This window comes from Crassostrea angulata, chromosome 7, assembly GCF_025612915.1.
Source record: "Crassostrea angulata isolate pt1a10 chromosome 7, ASM2561291v2, whole genome shotgun sequence".
NCBI classification, from domain to species: Eukaryota; Metazoa; Mollusca; class Bivalvia; order Ostreida; family Ostreidae; genus Magallana; species Magallana angulata.
In genome coordinates, this window is record NC_069117.1 from 8,678,599 (window position 1) to 8,706,149 (window position 27,551).

The 27,551-nt window shown below is 31.6% G+C and overlaps 1 pseudogene; it reads right to left on the minus strand.

The window, feature by feature from the left end:
* LOC128192812 (uncharacterized) overlaps positions 1–27,551 on the minus strand; it is a 39,229-nt pseudogene that overhangs the window by 10,303 nt on the left and 1,375 nt on the right.

Below are 27,551 nucleotides of genomic sequence, written 5' to 3' on the forward strand. Positions count from 1 at the left end.
GATTGTCTATTTCAAGTAAAAAAAATACCACAGCTATTTCACAATTTACGGTGTTATCAAATGTTTGATAACCTTTGACTAGCACACCATTGAATATAGCTACCTTTTTCGTAGTCAGGTGCAATTCGAGCGTCATACGCTGAGCTGTTCAGCAGATAATTCAAAATATCCCTTCTGAAATACATACAATTATATGAAATGTTTCAATACAGCTTTATTATTGATATGGGCGTACAAACTTGAATTCAAAAAATTATTAAATATATTTGATTATAAGAGTTGTTAAATAAAATGCAGCACCGAACGTAATTTTAAAGTTCTTTGTACATATTCTAGTATTTAACAAAACCATTTTGATCAACCTTGACCTAACCATGAAGTGGCTAGTTCATGTAACAGTTTTACTTAATTGTAGATAGTATCTGAACCAAGAACAGTATATGTTTGTATAGGTTGTAATAAAGCCAAGAATCAGTCTGTTCAAAAATGGCTTTGGGGCACCATAATAGATAGATTGGGGTTTAAAATAATTCAAAATAGTCGATATACTTTAGTTACAATTAATTCATTGATTAATTAGTAATTCCTGTCTGATATTCATCACCAGGGTCTTGAAATTAATAATGTTGGCAAGCTAAGATTAACGACAACAAAGAAGAACATGTTAAGTTACGACATAAAATATTTATCAAATAAAGCTTGTTGCGTGTATATCAGCAGTGATAAAATAGTTGACCTTGGCCAAAAAGGGAATTTTGACACGCACAGAGGAGACTTGCTAGGGATTAAACGAGTTTTAATATGTTGATAAAAACTTGTAAAATTTTACTTTGAGCTCTTGCTGATGAAACTACGAAAAATAATATCTACATTGACGTTATGACAAAACAAACAAAAGGCCCACGGGCCACGTCATTCACCCTAGCAACATGGCTTTCAAATAATTTTGTGCAATATGGTACCTCGGAAGAATAACAGAAATTAATATCCAAATTTTACAAGTATTTTTGCATATACTTAATCTTTGACAAATGTATCTTCGTTGAATACCATTTTACCAAAAATGAGATCCTATGCAAGATATATATCTTAATTTTTGGTAGGGGTACACTGTTGACTTCCCATTTCCTTTATTCTAGCCCCCCCCCCCCACTTTATAAAGCGATCAAAATATATGAGGGCATATAGGTAAAGTTCTTTCTTAACTACTTACTGGTCATTGTATTTTATTAAAAAAATTCCTTTATGTGAAAGAAGAAAATTGTACCAAATTTCAAACATTTAAAAATTTAATTGGTAATCCTTATATCATTCTTTCAATTTTTCTGTACAGGTATTTAACGTTTTGTGAAACATTTTTAATGATCAACCAAAATTTCAGCGTCAATCGTAGAATTATAAGCATGATACAAAGCTCACAATTCTGCTTTGTTTGAGTCATGTTTTTGTTCACATGAGTTTATTACATTCAACGTAAGATTTTCAAACCTGGTATTTCCTATTCAGCATTTAAAATGTTAGAGAACAAAAGCTCTGTGTGCAAACATAGAATCGTGAGCAAAGCTCTGTATCTTGCTTTTAACTCGAAGCTTGACACTCAAATATAGTTGGAAAAATGCAAACAATTAAAACAAATGAAAAATGCACCAAAACAAATATAGAGCACAGTTTATTTTTTTAAATGAATCATATATATATTTATATATATCTATATATTTCCATCAGCGAAATTTGTTTAGACTTAATAGAATCGAGAAAATGCTGAGCATCTTAATAAAACACGTTGCATTAATCAACCATTGCGTAAATATCGTACAGAATGATTTATTTTAGTATGTTGGTTATGTTGTAAATGCATCATTTTTCTCACATTGCGCAGGTAAACAGCCAGCTGTCTGATTTACCAAAGTCTATGGTTGATTTGATACATAAAAACCACAAAATACAGATGATAGTTCCCAAAGTAATTAATGAAACTAAAACGAAAATCAACAAGCTAAAACCACCGTCAAAAGAGAAATGTCAACACATTGGAATATTAAGGTGGAATAACACATCACCACAAAATGGCTGAAAACTGTTTTGTTTAATTAAAAGGATTTCAACGCTGGCACCATGTAACATGCTTTTGTTACTTACTGAATTGAATATTTTAGATATTCATTTTTTATCTCCAAACTGCATTTTTTTCGCTTTTTTGACATACGTACAGTTTATCATTATATCTTTCATAATCAAATACTTTCCTGTTAATTTGAGTGACTTTTTCCTCAATTTACTTCACAAAATCGACAACAATATATCTTGCATGTTTCAAAGATTCCCTTCGCACGCGAACTGTTGCAAATAAAAACAAATTATCATTGTCAGATTGACACGTTTATCATACGTTTAAGATGGCTGCTTCGAACATTTTTGTCGAAATATGGAATACTGAAAATTAGCTCTTAATTTTTGAAATTGATATTTTCCTTACTATAAGGATTATTTAGGGTAATTTACGTTGAATTTGACCCAGTATCTTTTGAGAGATTTTTAAAAATGCACCACCTTTTTGCAGGTTCGAGATTTTCTCAGCTTCGAATAAACACTAGCATTTCATTTTTGCAATTTATAATCAACTTTCTTTAGGGATGCTTTGTGCATAATTTGGTTGAAATTTCCTAAGTGGTTTTAGAGAAGAAGTTCAAAATATGAAAAGTTTACAGACGGACGGACGGACTGATAGACGGACGGACAGACGGACAAATGTGATCAGTAAAACTCTTTAGTTTTTTGCTCAGGTGAGCTTAATACCAACAGATTTTAACTAGAACTTGATGAGTTTTCTCTGTGTACACTGCGATGGGTTAATACAAGATATACAATGCAGTAAAGTACTACTAGAATCTTGGCTGAGGCTCATTCTAGTTCATAATTTACGTACTTAATGAATGAAACGTTAACATAATTGATAAAAAAATATTCTAGTTATATTTTAAGACATATTTATAATCAAGTTTTAAAATTTTGCTTTGATAGTGTAAAGAAAGTTAAACATTTATTCTTATTTAAAAAATATATTATATTTCATCATCGTTTACATAAACATCGGTTAAAGTTTTTCTCATAAAATCGTTTTAATCTAATTCACTTAAACACCCCCCACATTTTCATCCTACTTTTACCTAACATTTATTGTTATCTATTATATGCAGCGGGAAAGAGACTCTATAAAAGCTTGGATCAAGTTCATCTTACCTTTGCAGCTGTTGTGACCTGACCATGCGACCAAGCAAAAGAACAGTCCACAGACTGGTGAAGAGAATGTTCATCCCTGTAGTGGCTGCTTGTCGGATCGATGTGATAAGGAGTCAGCGCCTAATGTTACAGGATTTTAAAGGGCTTGACAAATTGCTCCAACAGTACGGAGGACGCTGCCAGCTACATCTACAGTGTGTGTGGGGAGACGTTAACCAAACAGGGAAGCTTTAAAGGGAAGAATCTTTAGAAAAACACATAAATATTAATGATGAAAACTCTTAGCACGCACGCACTCATAGACAAGCTCTCAAATTAAATTGATTGGTAAACCTTAAAGTTGATTGACCCAGACTTCTGAAATATTTACTGCTCCGTGTAATCATAATTTTATAGAGTAATTGGGGTAGATGGTAAAGACAGAAAACAGTTGTGTAATCATGTGATATTACAATATTGAACGCATTTAATGCTCGAAAATCGAAAGAAATAATTACGCTACTCTGTGGTCATGGTTTCATTATGGCAATGACAATCGTTTACACTGTATTTTTACAGTGTAGAGAACAATAATGTTAAACATACACAAAATGCGCATATGTACAAATGTATTTAAAGCAATAAATATTTATTTTAAAAAAACTCAGAAACAAATACTTAAAATACTGAAAACAAAAGCAAGTGATTTTTTGAAACCATGTTTGCAAGAAACTACCAAGAGACTACCATGTTACCTATTGTATGTTCAATTAATTATTCAATGAATTGTATTGCGTTTCTGAAAGGTACGGAAATATTTTGATGTTTCTTTGTAGTCTAAATTCAGATCGTGAACGACACCGGACACAAATCTATAGAAAAATAGCAATTACAATAGAAATTATAAAGCAAGATTTTATGCATTCACATTTTTGAATACATGTTTTATTAATATTAATTTTCCATGTACATATATTATGGTTTCCCTATATGATTGCGGTAATATTTTTGTGTTTTAATTTGTTGAATTTTTTTTTCAATGAGTGTGTTGCTTTCTGAAAATTGATTATTTTACTAAAAGAACCGTCCCTGTCTCTAAAATCTTTATAGTTTAAACATATTTTTATTGAATAAATTTAAAGAGGAATGAAATCCAAACTCTTTATCACTAAGTTTGTGATGTAACAGTGGAATGTTCGTTTGTACTATTTTCTGTTCAGCAATGTCTCTCAAACATTTTCTTCTTTTTGTGAAGGTTAAGATTTATTTTTAGACTAATAGGATGTTTGAATCACTGAACTGAAAAATATAATACAAGAGGCCCATGGGCCACATCGCTCACCTGAACAACAACTATTCTTGTATCATTTTTAAAAAATATTTAAATATGAATCTTTTAAAAGTGTGAAAAACTCTCTTATATTCCAAAATTTGACCTAATATTAAACAGCATATAAAAAAGAAGCCTAGTTTTATGGACATCATATTATCAGATATCGAAGCTATCTTAAGATATCTAAGATTCATTGACCAGCCAATCTTATTATCCTACGCTTCAAGATGTTAAGATAACATAATTGTAAAATGAACTGTGCATAATTATAGAAAATGAAAGAAGGTCACTGTGACTTTGGTGTGAGGATAAGAAGATATGATAATGCGAATACATCTATTACTTAGTTACAGTAACTAAACGTAGCATTGTATTTCATTAGAAGAATATATACAAACATATTTCCTATACTTCTATATTTTAAACTTTAAACCCCGTTAGGCCCTGTTAATGTCCTGGAGGTCATAGGTTAAACAATTTAGAATCAACACTAATTAAAGATGCTTGCATAGTAGTATCACAAATTACAGCATTGTATAGTTCTTAAGAAAAGCTTTTTAAACATTTCCCTATATATTTTTATCTTAAATTTGAACCCCTCTTGGGGCCCGGAAATGTCCTAGGAGTCATGGATTTAACAATTTAGAATATTCACTAATAGGGGACCCCAGTATTAGTCATTAGTATTTGTAATATTGTAGTTCTTGAAAAGAAGATTTTTAAACCCTTTCCCTATATATTTCTATGTTAATTTTGAACCCCTCTTAGGGCACAAGAAATGTCCTGGGGTCATGGTTTTAATAATTTAGAATATTCACTGATTGGGGATGGTTGCATAGTAATATCACAAATTGCAGCATTGTAGTTGTTGAGAAGAAGATTTTCTAACATTTTCCCTTAATATTTCTAAGCTATATTTAAACACCTTTTGGGGTCCAGTAATAGTCAGGGGTCTCAGCTTTAGCGTTTTAGAATTTACACTATCTTAAGATGCTTGTATATTAATCTCACTAATTGTAGTTCACAAGAAGATTTAAAACCCTTTTCCATATATTTTTCAATTGGAAGCTTTGAACCTTCCTGGGACCCCAGTATTGGTCAAAGTTTTAACAATTTAGAATCTACACAACCTGAGGATGGTTGCATATTAATATCACAAATTGTAGCATTGTAGTTGTTGAGAAGAAGATTTCTAAACATTTTTTCTATTTATATATATGTTTAACTTTGAACCCCTCTTTGGGCTCCATTATTGGCCCAAGGGTCACAATTTTAACAATTTAGAATCTATACTATATATGTATACCAGCTATGGTGTAAATAATGGCATTTCTGGTGCAGTGGTTCTTGAGAAGAAGATTTCACTGTTTCATAATTATCTCCCTTTAAAAAAGGGTTAGGTCATTTTTTCAATAATTTACAATCCCCTTCTTATTGAAATGCTTTGTACCAAGTCTGGTTAAATTTGGCCCATTGGTTCTAAAGATGTCGAAATGTGAAAAATTTACAGACAGACGGACTGACATACAGACGGATGGACTGGCGACAGACATCAGGCGATCAGAAAATCTCAATTGAACCTTTAGTTCAGGTGAGCTGAAAATGCGTTTAAAGATATACAAAAAAGGTTTTAATACATTCCACTTGATCTCAACCACAAAATAACCCGAAATTTAAATCCTTTGCCTCATTTGATGCTTTTGGTACACATCATTTAAACTGTAAACTCACTTAAATATCTGAAAAATATTGAAACATCTTAGGGTAGTTGCTGCTTTATATGAATAATCCTCATTTCGTCCAAACAAGATTAAGTCTCAATCAATAACAATATTAATTCTCCGAAATTATAAATGATTAAACACTGCATCAATCCAATGTAAATCATGCGATGACAACTAGTACAGGTGTGGTGATTAATGAATTTTTAAATATCTCTCTTAATGTCTTAAAGGAAAACTCCATATATACAGCTGTTCGATAGAGGTGATTCAGTCCACTTCTAATACAATAGCTAAAACTTTTCTTTTACCGATTATATCATATGACGCTAAGAGAGTAAAAAATGCACAAATTGTTTTTTAACTTATTGAGTTCCTCTAATTGTGGCGAATTTAATCGCACGCGATTTACTTCCACAACTTCCACCCGCTTCAGAACGAGAAAACCTCGTATTTTTCAATGAAGCAAATAAAAAATTGTCTAAGATGAATTGGATGAACTGTCCTAAAGAAGAAATCGAACATTTTGTAAGGCGAAAAACAATGTCGAGTAATAAATATAAATGACAAATGTCAAGAGAGGAAGAAGGACTGATGAAAGGCGTTCTGAATGACGGAAATGAAAACACTGTATGGTATAACCGGAATTATTCAGACACTGGGTCTCAGGAAAATCTACAGAATCTGTGTCTTGCTCTTAAATATGAGAGATAGTATTGATAGAAACGTTTTGTAAGGACAACGATAGAAAAGGAAATTAATTTTATACTAGTATTAAACGGAAAAGTCGAACTACATTCCCTAATACATATTTAAAGAGTTCCCCTGTGGTAAAGAAACATTCCTTGGCGTGTTACTGAAGAAGCCTTTAGAAATTGTAGTGATGACATTTGTAATTTATACCAGCATATAAAAAAAGTTATTCTTATAAAACTTTCACAATTAGAGGATTGACTGTAGCAATGTTTAAAACATTTTTAAAAATAATTTTTTCTACACTAATTTTTACAATTATATAATATTGTTCTTGTTTGTAAACACTAGAGATTGAAGAAAAATTGGTGTAACTATGCAGACTTTTTTTTACAACCACTAGTGGATAAAGACATTATGACAAAGAACTTCGACATCCACTAGTGGATACAAACATTATGACAAAGAATTTAAAACAACCCTCCCTTGTGGATAGAGACACTGTGACAAGGAATTTCATCAATTGCGAGTGGATACCGTCATCGCTAGCAGAATAATTCACAAATGAGCATTTTAAAAGTTTATGAATATCTATTTGGAATAGTAAAGACTTGTCCTATTGTATTATCTACCCTGTGAAAATTATTTTGGCTATCCCTTCACTCCTCCTATCAGGAAACCAGATTTCTGTATTCATACTTCCTAGTATATTTTCAAGATTTTTTTTCCATTATCTTTGCCCTTAATGTAATATAAAGACAAATTCCCTTGGTATTTGTTATATGTTTATTAACTAGAAGAACAGTATTTTTCATATGATAATTACATTTAAGAAAAATGATAGTATTATACCATTTTTACGTACATGAAGAATCTTTCAAATTATTAGAAAGGTCCATAAGATGACTTTTTAAGCGTGCTTCTCAAACACTAATATACAATACTAATGAGGTAAATACTAGTTGTTTTGTTTTATTTGTTTGAATTTTTTGTCAACTGAAAATATTTACAGAATCATATAAATGTTATTTCATATCAAATAAAAAATGATTTCAATAAATAAATTCCGTTCTTTCATATCTTGGCCAAGTAGTGGTAATTATCTTGAATTGCCTCAATAAATACTTGTAACTGACAGTAGTTCATAACTATTATTAAATATAACAAATTATTTTGTTGGTGTAATTATCATGAACATGTTATTGGTTCAGATTTAAACAAATAAAATTCTGTAAACAACATTGATTTAAGGTGGGTTGACCTTTGTGTTGAAACGAATGTTCGCTTTATCGATTTTTCATCAATATTCTGTATTATGCCAAGAATCACAGGATTACATGCATATTTACTCTGAAGAACAGGGTACCTTTTGATGAACTCGTTTTGTAAATACTCGTTTTGTTTATTGGTAACTGGGAATCAGACTGGAGTCAATGTCCACTTTGTGTTAATGTGCATATTTAAAAAGATGATTTGCAGATATAGATTTGATTGAGGATATTATTAAGAGTATGGGAGTTTTGAAATTGTGAATATGTAAAAAAAAAATCAGTTTACTGCACGTGACAGTGATTGAGTTTTATATCATAAAACATCTTTAAAAATCTGCTACATTACAGCATAAGCACAATTTTACGGCTTTAACACTTCGCAAGAGACTAGTAAAACATACACTTACCGGCTTATAAATTCAAATACGTGTAACATTTTAAATATCATAAATAACAATTCATTCTGGCTGCGCGATGCCTTTGGTCAACAGGGGTCCATTTTCATGTAAATACATAACCGGCCATACAATGTAATCGATTACCGTCCCCGATTTCATATACGCTTTAATTATATCATTGTTCATTTTCTTTTTTTCTGGAATACAGGCACTGAGATGTATCGGTGGTTGAGTTATGTGCATAAACCAACACAACTCTACACAGCGCTCGGCAAAGTGAGTCGTTTTTGGAAATCTGGTTTTAGGACCTGTCGACTCTGTTTGGCTATTTTTGAGAGCTGAAAGCATTCTCTGCAAGTCATCTCTTCTCAGAAAAAATCCTTGTTTTGAATACGCTTGGGATCGTGGTCGTAAATTGTCATCTTTTGCGAACTCTGACAACCTATTCTTCTTAATTTTACTAAATTCTGTGTGTCTTAACAAAGTAACCGGCTCCTCTTTGGAACCCTTTGGTGAATTGTAAATGTCCTTGATGTGCATGACTGTTGAAAAGCCACTCCAAAGGCCCAAACATTTGGTTGCTTTTACGTCGCTTTCGTCTAGTTCCCATGGGTTCGTTTTAGATGTGTCAGACACAGACGGACGGAATTTCTCTTTCCTAATTATATCACGTATAATGCTCTTGAGGATAACATGAAATTTCTGAAAATATAATCCTAAAAGTAATTCTATTTCTTTGTAAGCTGATAAAAAATAGTTACACATTAAAAAGTTCTAAAATGTTGATACTTTTTGCATCTCAGAAACAGTTTCTTTAGCGTGTAGACTCATTTGCGTTCTTGGCTTTATGTCCACTTTTGATGATTCCGGTAATTTGGTAAGAACCTTAAAATAAAAGCTAGCATATAACCCTCTTCATCGGAGATCGTGGTTGATTGAAACAAAAAAAAAAGACTTACTTTAATGTCCTTTGAATTTTTACAAGTTACAACCGTTTGACAGTCTGTGAGGTCAAGGAGCATGGAGCGGGAACCACGACAGAACTGGTACGCTGTCTGCAATGTTATCCAACGACACATTCATACATTTAAGGATTTATATCATTGCACGCCTTTTTAATAGAGGTCAATATTTGAAACATTATCTCCTGCAGTTTAGCAGAGATCAAACATAACCCTCAATAAATGTAACCTTAACGAAAAAAAAAATTAACTGGCATGTCAAACCTTGCAATACTCGATCTTTCAATTTGTATTGTATAATTCTCTATTTGTATTCACTAACTTTCGTTTGAATTCTATAACGTTTTATTTGCATTGTATACCTTTCATATGTATTCTATAAGTTTCCATTTTCATCGTCAAAAACCCAAAGCCGGTCTCGCTTCTCCTACCTTCACGGTCTGTCTTGCTTCTCTTACTTTCCGGAGGAAAGACAGGCGAGAACGAACGTGAGTTTCCGACGATGATTATGTGCTGAAAATTTCCTTCGAAAAAATAAATACGACCTATGACCTCCTGAAAAACATCTTAGTATTTGATTAAACAGTAAAAAAAAACCGCGAAGCAAGATTCCAGACACATTAGCATTTATCAAGTTTGATTAAGTATAATATTAAAATCATAAAATTCTTCGATACTAACCAAAATAAACGCTCCTGAAGATACACCACAAATGAAAAAAATAAAGCAATACAAACGAATTCATTTACAATTAAAATGAAATATGTACTGAGTTAAATAAGTTTAGCTAATGCTTTTGTATAGATAGAATTTATAAAACCTTTTCTTGAATTGTTTATCTTGTATTTCATTCGAGTCAAGAGAATTATAGGATTCAAAAGACAATGTTTTTTAAAAGGCTCGAAACGTTAAATCCATGATGTCCAGCGTTAGGACAATATAACAATACAAAAGGTTATGCTTGAATCATCCCGGTCCGGGAAGAGTTTACTATCCAGATACATTGTCAAGCATGTGTTTAAAAGAAAACTTGTGAAAACGTCAAATGGGGGAAACGACGAGAACTCTCTGAAAATGAACGTCAAACAGTTATAGGGATGCCTACTGCTGGTTTCTCGCTAAAAGATGTTGCTCAGGAATATAATGTGCATCCGTCTTCCATACGCCAACTTATAAACCAAGTTCGGACAAATGGAAACGTCAATGATCGACAGCGTTCAGACCGTTCACGTAAAACAACTGTCAGACAAGATCGTTTCATTGTAAATTATGCAATGTAAAATTAGGTTATAGAATGCAATTAGAAAATTAAATTAATAAAAATAGAAATTTGTACAACACAAATGGAAAGAATCGAATATTGCAATTTTTGACATGCCATAGACAGAAATTATACCATTACAATGCGCAGCAGAAAGCTTATCGCCACGGTGTCTTCCAATTTTGTTTCCACTTCCGTTAACTCCTCCAGAGAATCTGTCCATGCATCATCATATAACTGACCGAATTTTTCCGCCAGTTTGGTCGGTCGGTTGTCGTCACTTAGGTCCGCTATATGAGGGTTGTTGTTCGTCAACTTAGCTCCAGCTATTCTGCTTAACCTTTGATATAAACTAGATATTTTAAGGAAACTCGAACGAAACGTTACTGTTTGTTGTTCAGATATTACTTTGGCACTGGTCATATTGATATACAATTCTTAGTTACTAGTACATGTATTTGTCATGTGGATCAAATTTCCAGTAAGGGTTTAGGATTATTTCATAACCCTAAAAAGGAGTGCATTTAAATGCCATTGCCCTACTTGCCTCTGAATATCTTTTAAACTCCCTCATCAATCCTGTAAAGTGATATATTGTGGTTTGTTTACATAACAATATGGTCATCCGGGGTGTTAATAAAAACAACGTTCGTGGAAAAACGTCTAAGTTAAATAAGTCTAAAACCGTACACAACTTCTTGTGCGCAATAAATATACAGTTTTTCGTCTGCCTAGAATTGAAGCTCAATGGGCAGTCAACACGAATTTTTGCGGAGCTACATTTCTGCAGCTACACCAGGCACTGGTAAATAATTTTTTGGCTGCTAAGATGCATTTAATATTTTGCTGAAAGGTAATTAGGCATTTTGCCCACCCCTTACATTATAATTAGTTAAATACTTGTCAACAGTTAAAAGTTTTTTCCTAAACAATACGTGATTTGTACACTGTAAATAGGCATAAAATATTTTGTTAAGTAACTCTTTTTGTTTTAATTGGTCAAAATATTGAATGTGATCAAGATGCATATCCCATAACTATAGATATTTTTGCTGCATGTCAAGATGAACTGATTATAACGCTCGAAAAGCGTTATCAATTAATAGTGGCCATTAGCGGGTCAAATATTTCATCTGAATTTACATTTGTAAGCGCGGATCCAAAGTAAAAGGCCGTCCCTTTAAAAAAAAAATCTCAAAATTAATCGTAGCTTTTTAAGAGGTTATATAAAAACATAGCTAACTTAACTTTTATGCATATATTTACTAACCGTCTAGGTCCATGCTTTCAAGGGGATCAGATAGATTTTTAACGTACCAATAAAAGTTAATTACTTACATCTTAGATCTGTGCATGGTATAAAATGACATCCTCATATCTCAATGGATAAAACTGAATTTGATATTATCAACAAAATGCCAGAAATCAAGCATTTGTGAACAATAAATGTGAATGTAGCTTGCAGTGTGTTTACATACCGAATAAGAAGATCTTCCTTTTCTTCAGCAATCTGTTTCAGTTGGCGTGACATTTTACTTTCACTTTGATGATGTGCTTTTTTAAGCTCCTCTTCACGTCTTTTTAATCGTGAAGATTCTTCTCGTTCGAGTTTCAGAGATCTTAAAAGCAATATCGATTGTGAATTCCTTGACATTTCTTACTTTTACAATTTTAATTAAGAAGAACAGCCCAGCTACTTCTTACTAGTGTACAAGGTCTATAATGATGAAATTAAATGCAAGGCAAAATATTAAATGATACTTACTTATTAACTTCAATATTTTTTTGACAAAGCTCTTCAAAGTAACTGTTCCCACTGAGAAGGAAACAGACTGTATAGACAATACGATTTATGACTATTCAATATATTTCTGCATACAGTCGTTAAACATTGTAAATAGATAAGACAATAAATACAAATTTTTTTTCATTCTGCAGTCTTTTTGTTCCTATTTGATATTAACTCCGATAAAAACAAACTGAAAATGCAATACAAGTAGCTCGATACAATCATAAACAACAAACGTACAAGGTCATTTAAAAGTACCTACGTTGAGCTTCGTTTACTATAAACCATATTTGATACTTTGCAATCAATATCCACAGGACGGGGAAGAATTGTAACTTTGTTTTTTGTCGTTTATATGAATTTGTAAAAGATTCCTTTTATATCCCGAATGTATCGCTCCCAATCTTATCAACACTTTTTTTAATCACTTGACAGTTCGATTTTACTGCATGTCAAGATAAATTGATTAATACGCTTGATAAGCGCTACCAGCTTATAGTGGCCAATAATGGTTCAGATATTTCATACAAAGAACTATATGTGATTTGAGTTAAATTTGGCCCCCCATAATTTTTAAAAGTGTTTCGGGTACAATAGTTGTTATGCATTTTTTTTTTTACAAGAGTTGATATAAAAATATTTAACCTATTTATATGGTTTTTTTCTTTTCACTGACAGTATATGACGTCCGAAGTGACGCTATTTCAAATCAGTCAAGAATTGACATTTTTCTTACCTTTTTACGAATGGGGAATATAAAGCGCATGCTTGAAAAAGGAAAAAAAACCTGTAACTGATTAGTCTTGGCTAGATATATCTCTGATTAAAATCGTTTGTTTGTTCAAGCATGTGCTTTTTGTTATCTGAACAAAATCTGCATAAAAACAAGCTTTTTTATGCTAAAAATGCAAAAATGGCGAAAAGAGGTTGTCTTTACGATGTCATATTTCTAAATTGTGAGCACTTAATTAAATCAAAATGAATATTATGTAGAAACATCACATATATATATATGTACAAAGAAAACACAGATTTACATTAAAATGATGATGTTTATTTAAGGGGGGCATTTTAGGCCCATATCATATATAGTCCTTTAAGAGGGGATCCACGATAATAGGCTTTCCATTGAAAATATTCTAGATCAATGCTATAAGCTAAAATCGTAGGCTTTGATGTAAAAGTTGACTTTTATACATATAATTACTAATTGTTTGGGTCATGTTTTCAAGAGGATCTGATAGATTTTTAACGTACCAATAAAAGTTAACTACTTACATCTTAGATCTGTGCATAACATTAAATGGAACCCTCATAATTCAATGGATAAAAATGAATTTGATATTATCAACAAGATGCCAAGAATCAAGCTTTTGTAAAAAACTTGCGTTGAATGTAGCTTGCGGTGTGTTTACATACCGAATTAGAAGATCTTCCTTTTCTTTAGCAATCTGTTTCAGTTGGCGTGACAATTTATTTTCACTTTCATAATGTGCTTTTTTAAGCTCCTCTACATGTCTTTTTAATCTTGAAGTTTCTTCTCGTTCGAGTTCCAGCAATCTTAAATTCGAAATATTATACCATACAAAAAATGAACAATGATAGTTAATTTCTAGATATATTTCAATTTATCTCTTGTAATTAAAAATAATAGTGAAAACTTACAATAACTCCAAAGCTAGTAGAAATATATATAAATACATATAATGCTACCTACTGTTGTGCTATGATATATTTGTGATTTAGTTCCTCTACGTCTTTTTTCCAGCTAAAAAGAAAAGATGTTTTATTAATATATAGGTTATTATTGCATTCATATGGAACATTTCAATGTAGTTGCTGTAGCTTGATTTGACACTCTTTACATTTGATAATATGCTACCAGAAAAAAGAAACTGTGCATTATAAAATTTAGCATAAATTTTCTATATCTATTGTTTGTATTTATAAAATTTAAACAATCAATAATGGTAATGTTTTTGACAATATCGGATGGTAACCGTCCGGGTGCACGGACTTTTTCATTGTTAGTGAGCACTTGTTGTTTATAGAAGAATTTGTATGCGCGAGTTTTACGGGCCAATACTGTTTGGAATAAGGACTGTAAAGGATTTGTTTAAACTTTTTTTGTTAAGGAAATCACTTTAGTTTCAACAACATTTACCCTTATGTCATGCCACGACTCAACAAAAACCAACGTTATCGTGCTGTTTGGATACTGCAAGCTGGAATGGCACAAAATACTGTAGCAAGACACTTTGGAGTTCATCGGAACACCATCCAGTCATTATGGAGACGTTTTCAACAACCTGGCAAAACTCAGGATCGACCGCGCTCTGGGCGACCTCGTGTGACGTCATGTCAACAGAACAACCACATTAGACTTGTGCATCTGAGAAATCGTTTCCAGACAGCAAGTTTGACTGCCCGTAGCATTCCAGGGCTTCTACCAATTAGTCCAAGAACTGTGCGTAATCGTCTGCGCGAGCAAAACATCAGACCAAGACATCCAGTAGTGCGCCCAGTACTGCTTCAACGTCATCGTATCGCCAGACTAGCGTGTGCACACGACATCTGCGATTCAGAATACAGGACTGGGCCAATATTCTATTCACTGATGAATCCAGATTTCATTTGGATAGCAGTGACAACCGTTGTAGGGTGTATCGTCGAGTTGGGGAGCGTTACCAGGACGCTTGTGTTGTGCAACGTCGACAATTTGGTGGAGGTAGCGTTATGGTGTGGGGTGGAATATCAGCACGTGGAAGGACACCTCTACAAGTTGTCAATGGAAATCTCACCGGCGTACGCTATCGAGATGAAATTATTCAGCGTCATGTGATCCCCTTCATACAGAGACATCAAAATCACATCACTCTGCAGCAAGACAACGCAAGGCCACACGTTGCACGTGTAGTCAGGGACTTGTTTGTTCAACAGAATGTCGATGTATTGCCTTGCCCAGCTGTTTCCCTCGATTTGTCGCCGATTGAGCACGTCTATGATGAAATGGAAAGACGTTTACGCCGTTTACCAAATCAGCCAGTGACATTGGCTGATTTAGGCCAGGCTTTAACCAACATCTAGAACAACATCCCTCAAGCATTTCTGAACACTGTAGTGACATCAATGATGCGTCGCTGTGAAGCATGCGTGAACGCAAATGGTGGTCACACGCGTTATTAATTTTGTTGATTCAATTTCAAATAACAGTGACTTTCGAATATGCTGAAATTGACGTTATTCGACGTTGACATTAATGTGTTATGAGATGTTGTTACGAATACATGTGTTAACAGTATTACAAAAAATAAAATTTGTTCATTGTAATTTTTAAATGTTTTTTTTATATATTAAATAATGCACAGTTTCTTTTTTCCGCTAGTATATTTTTATTTTGTAGTCAAATTTCAGTATGATGTAATAACTAGCTATTAAAAATAAAATGTAAAGACAAAACTAAGCGCCAAATACAAACTTCCCCAACTGGTATACAAACTCATTAACATAATTACGGTATTTTCCATTTACTATAAACAACATATGATATTTGACAAAATTTTCCACAGAAAGTTTAAGATTTTTTACGCTATTCTGGTTAGTTTATTAAATTTTACGTTACCTCTTATATCCTGAAAGTATATCGCCGAGTTTTTTCAAACTCCTTTTCTTTTCTATACATTTTCCAATGCTATCACTCCGCATGCTACAATATTCAATGTAAGAAACATTAGAAACATATAGCACAATTTGATATACAGTATATATATATATATATATATATATATATATAAAGCACAGAGAAATTCACTTTTGTTGGAGCTCCACCATCTGCCCCGACCGAGGCTTGAACTCACAACCTCTGGAACCCATTCTCCTAGCAGTGAGCGGCCACCGCGCTCCCCACTCGGCTATCTAGGCAAGACAAAAGTCTTGCTTTCGATAACGAACGGAACCTAGCGCGCTGGCCGCGCACTACACAGTCGCTTGAGATACAGGTGGAATACAGTTAAACGACAATCTGAGAGGATCGGAACGATACATATTGCATAGATACAAACATATATAACAAGCACAAACATTGCAATAACTCTCAAATTGACATATACCTGCCCATAGTGAATGATAAAGATATATATAAAGCACAGAGAAATTCACTTTTGTTGGAGCTCCACCATCTGCCCCGACCGAGGCTTGAACTCACGACCTCTGGAACCCATTCTCCTAGCAGTGAGCGGCCACCGCGCTCCCCACTCGGCTATCTAGGCAAGACAAAAGTCTTGCTTTCGATAACGAACGGAACCTAGCGCGCTGGCCGCGCACTACACAGTCGCTTGAGATACAGGTGGAATACAGTTAAACGACAATCTGAGAGGATCGGAACGATACATATTGCATAGATACAAACATATATAACAAGCACATATATATATATATATATATATATATATATATATATATATATATATATATATATATATATATATATATATATATATATAGACAGACAGAATAACCTATTTAAAAAACTTTCAATATTGAATACAGTTTGTAAAACTACTGTCTTAATCTCTCTCTAGTAGTGTTTGCTGGAATGGTTTGTAATTCTCCAGGAGAATACGATTTTAAAACGAAATTGTCAAAGACTTCATCCTCAATATTTCTTGGATAAGAAATGAGCTCTCCATTCCAGCTTGATCTACAAAAAGAGAATATAAATATGTGCAAATCCGGAGCAATCATTTAATCTACAAATTTTAAAATTTTTGGACTATTTTAATATAAACACAACCCTACTCTGAAATTGTCTTCAGAAATACTTGTGTATAAACATCATAAGCGTTGAGGAGAGAACAAAACCATTGCAAGTCGTTTCTGAAAAAATAAATAAAAACAAGAATTTAAGAAAATCAATACTGCATATAATACAGCTCCTTGTTACAGCGTTGCAAATTCACAAAACATTCACTTAGAAAATCGTTCACTTACCATATTATAGAAATAAAATTACCAAATATGTGGTGAAATGAATTTTGATAATTATTGAATGTTTATTCTTGAATAAACAATTGAATGATTAATTATTAATATTAAGGTATCTCACTTGACAAGTTTTTATTTCATTGCGCACATGATCAATATATTTAAAAAGAGTAGAATTTTCTGTCCAATCATCACAGAAAGATTTATTTTCATTACAACACAAGATGCATAAAAAAAACCCATTTGAATTCAATAAATAATCAGGTTTGATGGGGGAAATGTTTTTTTGCGGAGGTTTTTAAAAGACAAAATGGCAAAAACAAGCAATTTTATTATATTCAATGAACCTTTTTATAAGACACTTTATCATGACTTGCATTTTTAACATTTGTTAGGTTAAGATCACATTCTATACGTTTTTAGTGTACAGAAGTGTGGTAGACCTTTAGCACAGAACTCTTAATGCCAAAATTTGGAAGCTCTCTACCTTATATTTGACATTACTAATTCCCATATTTTATTATGCCACAATAATACTTAATACATATCTAGACAAACTTAATTAATTGTATAAAATTCTTGATACTCAAAAAGCTTTTATTTCAAATCAAATTGAAATATTAAAGACAATTGTCTAAATGCAAAAGGCTCACAAAAGAAGGATTGTACTGGACATTTAAAAATTGTGACAAAATAAATTTAAAAAATGGGGACATATTTTAATTAAAGGAATTACTAATGTCTAAACTGCAACTTTATTACATTAATTTTTCAAAGTCTTCAAATTTCTTGAAAGATTGCTTGATTGTTTTCATGTTGAGAGGAATGCAAACATTAATATTTTATTTTTGGGCACTATGGAGTTACAATACAAGTTTCACTATTAAAGTTTAAAACTTAAAATTTTGATCGTAAAGCTGTAGTTAACCTGGTAGGATGCATTTTGGCTTTCTATTGAAATGCTAGCAAACATTCTCGAACACACATGTATCTTGTATTTGAAAAAAATATGAAAAAAAATTGATTCATATTGTTAATTGTAATGTAAATATTCTTAAAAGAATTTGATGAATTTAGGGATAAGCCTTATTTGTTATCTTCGCTCAAGTAAATACTTCATAAAAACTAAAAAAAAACGAATGAAAAAAAATATTAAAAATTGTATTTTGAATACGGTACATGGTATTCCAATGTAAACCAAGCCTCGGGGTTCCGATATAACAACTTGATAACATGCAGAAGCTCAATCACGGACAGTCCGATGCAGTCTTGTTCAGATAATCGATACCAAAGTACAAAAACCCAACACAGATCGAAATCACACACATCAGTTTTTGGACAGCCATTGCTTTTTTTATACCAATAAGTTGACACGTAATAACATTGCTATTCACGTATACTGTATGCAATAATCGCCGCCTTTTTCTTTTCGCCCTCGTTGTCAGTGGGCGAATTTATGACTGCGCAAATTCCAATAATTCAAGTAAATCTGTATCTTGGCGAAATCAAAACTGGGCAAACCTGTTTGCAAGTGTAGAAGTGCGAAATTAACACGGGGCGAAAATAATCCATTTGCTGTTAAGATAAGGTCAAATATATGGTTAAGAAATTATATAATTTGCCGAAAGATTAAGGTAAGAAAATTTCTGATTTATAGACTAGGTTCGGTAGATTTTTTTCCCTTGAAATCGTTTTGATTTTTTTACACAAATCACTACGCACTTTTATCTTACTACTCATAGCTTGTGCATTCTAAATCAAAAATCTAGTTTGGAAATACTTAAAACGTAACACAAGCCATTGAAAAGAAATAAAATGTTTGTGTAAGACAAGTCAATAAACCCACATTCTCGGAATATTATTGCATTTCTTAAAACTTACTTGAAATTATAACAAATTAAAACATTAATTGTCTAATATTTATACTTTGTTACGATGTACATATATGACTTTTTTGTACAAGTCGAATAAAAGAATACATATGATATAAATCATATCAGATTTCACGTCAGTTTACAAGAAACCGATTGCAGGTCGGTTATCTAAAAGATAGATAGCGGGAATTCAATCATCTTGCAAGTAAACAAATATTGTAAAGCTTAACTAAGAAGGTCACGTGTTAATAAACACCATTAATCGCATTAATTTTCATAAAAATGTAGAAAGGTGACGGTACTGTCTACAACCTGCAACCTGCAATCACACGTTTGTTTATTTGATAATTTAAGAAGTTAGATATAGGATTTTTACTATACATCATATTTTCATCACAAAATCGCCGCGATACTTTCATAACGAACTTTATGTAAATCCATATAGAGAATCAGTAGACAATTTCATTTTAGTACATGATGTACAAAAAATCACCTTCGTCGATATGTTTTTTCTTTCAAAGTTATGATCCAGTACATGATTTATTTGTTGTCATTTAATGTGTCGTTTTATTACTCAACTAAAAAATCAGTAAAACGCTTGCTGCATCAAACAATACAGCCGCTGAATTAGTTAAAATAGAGATAAGCTGTTATTTTTGTTCAAAAGGATGCACTTTACAAACTAGTCCAGCATTTAGTTTGGTGTATAGATACATTTAACCGCTTAAATATTAGCAATTTTCTTATTCTTGCTGTTTCTGTTGATGACTTAGTGATTCTATTGGTGCACATATGTGGTCCAAATTAATACACGTTAGTTCTATTAAAAATTATTTCAGCATCTTGAGATTCTGTTTAATATCATTATACTGTTTTCGGGGATGACTTTAATTTATTTGTTAATAAAAAGTAAAAATACAAAAGCCTGAATAACCCCAAATAGAGACAAGAAGTATTAAGAAAAATTGAAATTTTTAACCTGAAAGTCATTTTTTTGTGAAAACAATCCAAATTTGAAAAAGTTCACATGAAGAAGACAAAACCAGTAAAACAAGCCAGGCTTGATTTTTTCCAAAGTAATAATCAATATTATTTTTTATCTTGATATCTTGCTATAACAACATTACATTTATTAATCTAATCAAGAAAGTTTGTTTAAAAGAAGATTTGAGAATTTACAAAGTATAAAACAGAATGGTGTTATATTTGGAAGGGATATTCATTCACCAATGCCTTAAATGCTTCCAGCACTACAATACCTGGAAATTGGTGATGATGTGTGTTGTTTCCAGTGTTTTGGCAGCCAACATTGATAACTCTGTTCATCAGCGCTAAAAGAAACCTTCATTACTTGAATTATTGAACAGCCACATTGTTCATATGATTATCACTTCATGTGTCTCTTTCAAGTTTTTTTAAATATGAATATCTTGTTATAAAACTCGAAAAAATTCTCAAATCATCAATTGAAACCTGCTTATGAATATATCCTACATCAACGGACCAATCTTATTCTACGCTACAACGTATCAGAGATCACAACAAAATTGAAAACAAACAATGATAAAATGTGAAAAATATGTTACTGTGCGGTACTTTTGAATGAAGATATAATAAAGTTGTAAAATATTTTTATATTAAAATTTGAACCAATGCTCCTGGAAACCCAATTTTTGCCTAAGGGTCATGGTTAAAACATATTATAATCTACAATATCTAAAATACATAGTATAGTATTATAATTGCATAGTAATATAAAAAATGTAAGCATTGAAATTCTTAATAAGATTATTGAACGATGCCCCCTTTATATTTCTTGAAACCCTCCAAGCAGCGTAGTAGAAGTCGGGAGGCACGGTGTGAACAATTTAGAATCTACACAAAATATAGAAGCGTTGAAGTAAGTATTGGCAATTCTGGTGCAGTGATATTTGAGAGGATACATGAATAAATTGTTAAGACACGCATCCTATTTTCATTGTTTCATGGTTATTTTTTGAAAAGGGTTTCGCCTTTTATTTTAACAATTTTGAATCCCCTTCCCACAAAGATGTTTAAATTCGGTGGTTCTAGAAAAGAGATGAAACTTATGAAAAGTTACCGACAGACGAACGAACGATGGACAACAGGTGATCAAAAAAGCTTATTCATTGGTACATTAAAGGGGCATGGTCAGATTTTTGGTCAAATTTTATTTTTCTTATTTTATTATTTACAAAACTTTAGGAATGCATTTCTAATAATCAAATAAAATTGAGAGTTATCAGCAAGATACACGGCTCACAAGTCTTTATTATGTAAATAAGGCATGTGCCCTGTTTTTGTTTACATATGTTCAACATACCTGTAAAAAAATCTTTTTCAAGCTGATTTGTCTATGTTCTTATTCATTTTAAGCATGACAAGACAGTTTTAAACGTTTTACACATACATTTTAGATCTAAAACTGGAATTATCACCTCAACATTCAAAATGTAAACAAAAGCTTTGTTTTCATAGCAAAGAATAGTAACCTTTGTAACTCCCTTACAACTCATCGAATGACACTCAAATTTTGATTGTTTATTAACAATGCATTACTGAAGCATCGTAAACATTAAAATTGGAAAAATCATTTTTGACCAAAATCGTTACCATACCCCTTTAAGTTAAAAGTAGTTTAAGTTATCAACTGAAGTACAATTATTTACCAAGACTTCACAGCAGCGGCTTTGTCCCCCATTTTTTAAACTTTGACCTCTACAATAAAAATAGGTTCATGTGCAAAATCATCGATGCTTATAGTTAAGTTGAATTTATACTGTGTACATGTTAAAATGATTTTAATACTAGCGAAAAACGTTTACCATTATGTTTATAGTTTTTTTTCCATAGTGAGTCATCAAAGATTATTTACAAAATCAGATTTAGATTGAAATTTATGTAAATTTTCAATGAATAATCAAATCATGTACCATATTATAATATGTTTTGTAACTTCGAAATGTTCAATGATTTTTATACTTAATTAAAGAATGGCACGATCGCATTTGTACTTTTGCTATTATTGTAAAAATCTCTTAAAAAGTTTTTTTCAGTATTTTTATAAATCATTAATCTCAGGCAGGTACTTTTAAATTGTTATAAATATACAAAGGAACATAAAGCTTAGATAAATGAAGACATCTGGAAGTCTGAAGATGCACAACAATTGTTTTCAATTCAGTTTGTCAGTTTGATCATCTAATATTTATGGTATCTTTAAAAGATATTGTTCATACTTTTAAAAGAACATCGTTTTAACCATGAAGCATTTACAAATATCGAGTAATCAATCAAAATGTGAATCAATGATATCTTGAGACAGAGTATAGCTGTGAGAGTAAATTTGCTTGCATCTTGCTTACTTTAAGTACTTTGTAAAAGGGGGTATGTATTAGGTTTGAATTCAACTGTCTTGGTAAAGAGAACGATCATTCATAAAAAATTACTACCGCCAACAGGCATCTGCCGTTATATATTTTTCTCATATAAAAAATTTATACTTTTTACTAGATACCGTATATCAGGTTTTTTCCGCGTGTATGCAAGTTCTGCTTTGTTCGCGACGATTGCTGAATCGCGGAAAAAATGAGCGTAAAATTTGATACAAAGTTTTGTTCTTGTAATAGAGTTTTTTCTTTCCTTATAAAGTAAACAGGTAATTTACAGTACGGTGAACTGTGTTTAGTTAGTTTAGTTAGAGGTAAATATTGCGGGATCAGATGGCATAACAGGCATGTGAGCATCATTGTTGATTTAATAATCCATTGACAAGCTAATTAAAACGGTCACTTTCCGTGCGTTAACCAATGTCTAATTATATCTGAGCAACTGGTATATGTAACGGTACATGATCTATTGATCTATGACTGTTTGCGTCTCTGAACATAATTATCGGTAATTATTTTACATTAAGAAAACCGTGTCATGGTTTTATTGGTGTAATGGTTTTATTGTCCGAATTTTTCATAAATTAAGAGTGACAATTTAGATACCTTTTTTCCTCTTACTTCTCAGGGTTAAACTTGAATTATATTTTCACTATGACTCTAAAAAAGTGAAAATTTGCTTCGCGAAAATATTATATACCGTTCTAGGTTCTGATTCGCGGAAAAAACATGACGCAGAAAAAAACCTGATATACGGTAATACACAAGATACACATCGCTGCATTTTTTGTTTTTATTTAGAACTGTCACATCAGCTGGAAGTTTCACTTGGAACATATATTGGTAAAATTAGTTTGTGATCCTCGCAGTCTCCCTATTCCTGTATGCCGTTCAACATGTAAGCTCACAACCAATTATAACAAAACGGTTTATTACGTTTGTCATTAATAAAAGTCATCCCTCAATTTGCATCTTTTGTCTTATACATGCATTAGATGGTTAAGGGAGCACGGACCTTTGCATCTTACATTGGGCAATTCTTCCTAATTATTCACTGGTGTGCGTATAAAGGCGTTGATGTTAACTTCGATCCACATGCAAGTTAAGGTGGCTCTATACACCAGTTTTTGATGACGGAGTACGCAAAAAAATAAATCTGGAAGCATGCAATTCCGGTACTGGCTGATTTAATCTTAGGCGAATTGTATGGGGATCGCTCTTAAATCTAAAAAATGTTAAATAAATAGATTTAATTTGATAATTGGAAAATTCATTATTTACATGTAAGGTGGTATTATTTATCGAAATAATCAATAAAATCAAGTATAATTTTATAAATACTTTCTTTCCCATCATTTTCATCTAACATGGTAGTGCAGTGGGTAAAATTCTAAACTGGTGAAAGTATTTCAATTCTAATTTACTTTAATTCACACTAACTTCGACAGATGTTCCGTATCACCTTAAGGGGATGGGAGGGTGGCTTTGAATTTCTCTCAGGTTGGGATACATAAATCGTATAAGTTAATTTTCCCCTTTATAAATTTGACTTCGTTTTGCATTAACGAGAATATATTCAGTTATATATGCCTAAAATGAAATATGTATGTATTTATCATTTCAACACAATATTAAGGTAGCTCCATACTCGTAAAATTCTCTGAGGAAAGTTGAAAAACCGAACTGATTTCGACTTAATAGACTTAAATGTCATCAATTGTTAGAAAAAATATACATGTCATCACACTTTTTGAGATGCCAGATAAACATAAACTAAAGCATATTTTAGCATTAGAAAATGTATTTTTTTTCTGTTAAAAGTAAAATCTTGTAGGCAGAAATTTGTTTTTCTTGTTTAATTTTAAAGTCAACTTTATCAGAAAACTAAAATTACAAAAATATTTTAAAATTAATCGTTGGAATAAGAAAAACTATGGCATTTAGACATACAACTGAGAGAAAAGTCAGAAAAAGAGTTATTTCCCCTTTGCATAGATAAAATATATAAAAATTTGGAAATTTCGTATAAAATTAAGTGCGAAAATATCTTTAACCTACCAATAATTCTAATTACATCCATGTGATTATATTCACATAAAATAAATAAAACTATCTTGCACAATTTTTAAAGAATTCAAAGTTTTTCAAAAAAGTGTGACGTCACAGAACACTGGATCTACTTTAAGGAAAAAAAAATCAACTCAGAAATTGAAAAGTCCCCAAGGTGTTTGGGCCCTGGGTCTTAAGAACGACAACTTCTACCTGAGGAACTTTCATACCAAATAAAAAAAAAAAAATTGATGTTAATTTGCAATGATTTTCATTCAATTTTTTATGTCACATTTATTTAAATACATTTTCTTATAACATCAGATAGATTTTTTAGATTATTTGTCAACAGAGTCAGAATATATGAAAAATTATGTTTGGGGGAAATACTAAAAAAAACTGCAATAAAAAAAAGTTTTGAATGATATGAAGTGTTATATTTTTTTATGTGTCTAAAGGAAATATCCTTCAAATGACAAAATGATTTCTCTCTATTTGTTAATAGTTAACTACAAAAAAATTCTTTAACAGAAACACAAAAAATCATTAAAAAATTCTTTTAAAATACCTATGGTATCACTGTCATCTTTTTTGTATTGGATTAGTATATGTTTTGTTGTCTTCTATTGAAAATTGTAATAAAATGTGGATGTATAGAGGCACCTTAAAATGATGGAAGTGGATAAAATTTGCTGTCAAGTATTATACCTTTTATTGCACAAAGTTTACATAAACATGTTCATCAATGCATATATTTAAATTTTCAACAGTCTTTGTCTGTGATAACATTTCGAATCAATTTTGAGCCATAAAACCCAACAACTTCATAAAACATGAGTGACAAAAAATGGGCGTGTCTTATAGCATAACCGAAACACGGTATTGGCTGCGCCGCGTAGTAATACATAGCACGTGATACTTAAAAAATAGTGGTTTTAAAAAAATGTTGTTTAAAAGAGAACAAATTGAAAATTATATAAATATAAGTAATAAGGAGTCAATCTTTAAATTATAAGGTTATAACTTCGGTTGAAGCGTGGTCAAATCTATCATAGAGTCCATCGGGCTTTTTTAGATTTGACCACGCCCCGACCGAAATTATCAATTTATAATACTCAAAGAATGATTCCTTACTCCTTAAATATCTTAAGGTGGATCTCTACACCAAATAAGTGTAGGAGATTTTTGTTGCATGCATTTGTTACCAATACTAGGCACAGTATTCAACAATAATAGACCTCAAAATACAATACACTATGTTCTAGAGAATTTTTAAAATATCAGTCTGGTTCCAGATAACCCTTTATTTATCAAATTTTTAAACATTTCTGTTTTAAAATTCTTATGAAAGTGAAATGTTATTAAGTTTAGAAATGAAAAACAAAAAAATCATGAATGAAGTTTGTATGATTTTTATTGGAATCCACATAAATCTGAAACTAAAATATAAAAAAATTCTTTTAAGGCAAACTGCTGGACAAAATCCCACAAAAACCTGAAAATATAAACAATATTCGTTGGTGAATGGGATGAAGAAAAGAAATTGAATGAAATTGAAAAAGTAAAGGAAATACTTAATTATTGCAAAAATCTTGGTATAAAAGATCCTGTTTAAGAGTTGTCTTTCTTTATTTTACATGGTCTCAAATATCTTGGGATCAATTTTTTAATCAATAAAAATCTCGAAGAAAAATTAAAAAAGGAACAAGTATATGCTAAATAGGTTAATATAAGATAAGTAGTGCTTATGATAATGTTTGAAGCTGAAAAATTATATTATTGATGAATGCATTATATATATTTAACTCTTCAGAACAAAATATTAGTAGTTTAAAATTATATTATAAATTGCCTTTTACTTTTTTATATACAATAGCAATTATAAACAACAACCATATGCATATTAATACATACATTAGATGTCCATAGTGATACACATGCATGTGTGGAAATGAAAAACATGCTCCTTTTCAGAATTCTGTCTTTCCCTCATTTGGCTTGCAAATCCGGGCTTCCACTGCTATTGCTACCTAGCTGTATCTATTTTAATCGAAATACATTAGTTTAATGTCAAAGTTTCAGTGAAAGTCTTTTACTGCAAATGTTTTTTTTAATTTGGGAAGTTAATTAGGATCAATTCAAGAGATCGTACTACGGTACTTCCGTTTTATATTCATCATACATATAAAGTTTAAATGAAAATTTGACATCTGCTTACCTATATCGATAATCCGCCACATATGTATGATCGTCTGTTGCAGATGACATGACAAAAATGTATTGCCAATAGCAGCAGAGCAGGGAAACGGTATATTATTTAGATTCCACGTTTTCCGTACAAAACAGCTGATAATCAATGTTAGTTAAAAGCTTTAAACAGAAAGAAAATTGACATATTTTCTAAGCGTTTTGGTGATTCATTCCTATCTCATCTCCTTAGTTAGAAGAGTTCAATTAATCGGTGTATAGCTATTTTGTACCACGACATAATGTTATCAATCCGGAACACAATGGCGTTTCGAACGGAAGTCAGACATGTTGTGACGATGTAGCCTTCCACCTTAAACGATTTACACAAACACACGTAG